Genomic DNA, 3757 nt, shown 5'->3' on the forward strand with positions numbered 1-3757 from the left:
AAAAAAAAAAAAAAAAAAAAAAGAAATCCACCAAAGAGAAAATCATTCTTAAACACTTGCCAGGTCAGAGGAAACTGAGATCAGAAAAGTGCTGGTCAAATAAGACCCTTCCTGTCCTTTGCCTTTCCTTCTTCTCGCCACTGCAACTCTGCAGTCATCAGAGCTTGGAGCAAGTCTGATGCGGGAAGAAGCGTCACGTCAGGACAGCCAGCATCCCCAGCAGGCTTTGCTCCCACCGTAGGTCCTGGCTGGGGAGAGGCAAAAGATTCATGCTCAAAGTTTAGGGTTTGTGTTTTAATAATTAAATTACATAGCACTGGGCATTTTAATTATTATCTGAGACCATTTAAAGGGCTAAGGTGACTGGGGACTTTTATTACAAAGGAGAATATGGCACTGGCATGAGATTTATCTCATGTGTGGTGAGAAAAGACTAAGCTGCTGTAGCATTGTTCTTATGAGTCCTGCCGTCCTGATGACCAGATACAGCAGTGTACTAGTTTCCCACGACTGCTGTAACAAATGACTGCAAACTTAGTGTTTTAAAACAACACAAATGTATTATCTTACCATTCTGGACACTGGAAGTCCAAAGTGGGTTTTACAAGCTAAACTCAAGACCATGTTCCTTCTGGAGGTTCTAGGGAATCTGTCTGCTTACCCTTTCCAGCTTCTAGAGGCTGCCCACATTCCTTGGCTCGCGGTCTCAAATCACATCACCGCTTCTGGTTCTTTCTCTGCTTCCATCATTATGTTGCCCTCCATCTAGCTGGCCCTCCTGCCTCCCTCTTAAAAGGACCCTTGTGATTCCATCGACCCCCAAATAATCCAGGTTAATCTCCCCATCTCAATACCCTTCATGTAACTCTTCTGCAAAGTCTCCTTTACCTTGTAAGGTAACATATTCAGCGGCCCCCAAACTTTTTGGCACCAGGAACCAGTTTTGTGGAAGACAGTTTTTCCACGGACCGGGGGTGGGGGGATGGTTTTGGGATGATTCAAGCGCATTATGTTTATTGCGCACTTTATTTCTATTATTATTATTTTTTTTACATTTTTTTTATTTTTGGCTGTGCTGGGTCTTCATTGCGGTGAGCGGGGGCTACTCTTTGTTGTGGGCTGTGCGGCCCGGTTCCTAACAGGACACAGACCAGCACCGGTCTGTGGCCCGGGGGGTTGGAGACCCCTGAACATATTCATAGGTTCCAGGAATTGGGATGTGGACACCTCTGAGGGGCCCTTATCCAGCCTATCACAAGCAGACAAGTGAACTTGAAAAAAGTTAATTTATTTTCTGAATCATTTTTTCCTCTGTAAATGGGGATAATAATACCTATTTTACAAGATTACAGGACTTCAAGGAGGTCTGATGTGAAACACTGTATAGCACCTCAGTAAGTGCTTTGTAAGAATTCATACTTTTCATTCTCTCACTTGATAAATTTGTTCAATACTTACTCTGTCCCAGGCAGCGTTCAGAGTGCTGAAATACGCATTGCTAAATAGAGGGGAAGGCAGGAGAGAGCAAGGGCTTTGGCTGTTCTAAAGGAGTAGGTTCTGGAACTGGAAAAATGGTTCAGAAAAGTAAAGCCATACCTGGTTGATTCTTCAAGTACTGATGATACTTGATCTAACTGGTGGGGGTATCTCATTAAAATATTTGGCTCATCTCTGCTTTTCAAGAAATTTTGGCCTATGTATAGCTGATTCACTTTGTTATAAAGCAGAAACTAACACGCCATTGTAAAGCAATTACACTCCAATAAAGATGTTTAAAAAAAAAGAAAGAAATTTTGGCCTAAGTATACGTACTAATAGGATACAGAAATTAAAATGCAAAGTATTGTCATGCCTTAGACGTTTGTAGAGAGTAATTCTGAGGTTTAAAGGGACTCAGGCAGAGCAATGACTGCAGTCTGGAAGCAATTTAGTACACAGAAATACAGTACTAAGGTGAAGTTCTGGGCTCAGGTCTAAGGGGTTTATATCCCTTGGGTCCTCTAAATGGTGTTAAGCTAATTAAACTGGGAGACCATCAGACTGAGGTAGCTCTAATGCCATGGCAGCCTATGTAAGCAAACCGAAGTCTATGCTGGTGAACGTCTCCAGGTTACAAAATTGAAACCTAAGGACAACCAATCACAAACAGCCACGAAGGCTTACAGTTAGAGCCGATCAATGATTTCCTTACTTTGCTTCCGCCTTTTCTCTAGAACATTCTCTCCCTGATCTCCTGTCGGTAGAGGGCTCCTAACCACTTCCGGTCTGGCACTGCCCAATTGGAATAGAGGGGTTTTTTTGTTTGTTTGTTTGTTTGTTTTCTTTTCGGTACGCGGGCCTCTCACTGTTGTGGCCTCTCCCGTTGCGGAGCACGGGCTCCGGACGCGCAGGCTCAGCGGCCATGGCTCACGGGCCCAGCCGCTCCGCGGCATGTGGGATCTTCCCGGACCGGGGCACGAACCCGTGTCCCCTGCATCGGCAGGCGGATTCTCAACCACTGCGCCACCAGGGAAGCCCTGGAATAGAGTTTTGCTCAAATAAACTCTTCAAATTTTTAATATGCCTCACTTTATCTTTTAACAATGGGTACCTACTAGATGTTGAATCAGGAAGTTGAGGCTGTGACTTTATGGATCTGGCTCCCCAGGTAGAACGTGGAAATAATATTTCGTTAAATTAAGAAGCAATACGGGAAACACAGGAATTCCTAGGGGGAAGAGAAAGCTGCCAAAGAATTGCTAAAAAGAGCATAAAAGCTTTGCTGTTGGTAGAATTATAACCCTTCCTATCTAGAGGAATCTCAAAAATCAATACTGGCTATAATCAAAGAGGATGTCTTACTTCTAAGGGGCAAGGAGCATTCCTTACACATTTTTTTTCCTGAGCTTTGCTTTTTTTCACCTGGCAATATACTGTATGTTGAATCTTTTCTATTTAAAGTAAAGAGTTAAGGAATACTTTTTTTTTTCTTTTTATGATGAAGAAATCTGAGGATAGCACAGGGAACTATATTTAATAAACCATTATAAAAACCATAATGGAAAAGAATATGAAAAAGAATATATATATATGTATGTATAACTGAATCACTTTGCTGTATACCAGAACCTAACACAACATTGTAAATCAACTATACTTCAACAACAACAAAAAAGAAATCTGAACATGTTTGTGGGACAAGGAAAAGAAAGCAGTGAAGAAAACAAAAAAATCAAAACATGCCCATGAAAACTATAATTATGAAGACTGTAAAATGTGGAAATGTACAACACTGCAGGAAGTGTACAACTGTAATTTTGTTGTAAGCAAATAGAGAGGGAAGGAAATATGAAAAGATTCTAACTGTTGTGATAAGGTGGTAGAATTGTGGCTGATAGCGCCTCTTGGTTTTCTAACTTCCTGAAATGTGAGCCCAGCCTTCAAATTAAAATAATTTCAATAAGTTACTTTTGATAAAACAGTACAAAGGCATATTATTTACAGCTGGGGGCCTTGAAACTTCTGATTCCATTTTGTAAGCTTTTCTACTGGGCATCATTCCCACTCTTGCTCTCTTAATTCTTCAAACTTTTACTAGGATTCCTTGTGTTTTTACCAGATCTCCCCCTGGTGTCACATTAAAAATTTTTCTCATTAGGGTTAAACCAGCTTTTTAAGAACTATTTTTATTTTAATTAATAGACAATTTATTTCACTCTCTTTTGCATTTTGACAATTTATGATTAAGCCCCTAAACCCTGTATTCCATCACAATCCT

Source organism: Physeter macrocephalus, chromosome 11, assembly GCF_002837175.3.
Source record: "Physeter macrocephalus isolate SW-GA chromosome 11, ASM283717v5, whole genome shotgun sequence".
NCBI classification, from domain to species: domain Eukaryota; kingdom Metazoa; phylum Chordata; class Mammalia; order Artiodactyla; family Physeteridae; genus Physeter; species Physeter macrocephalus.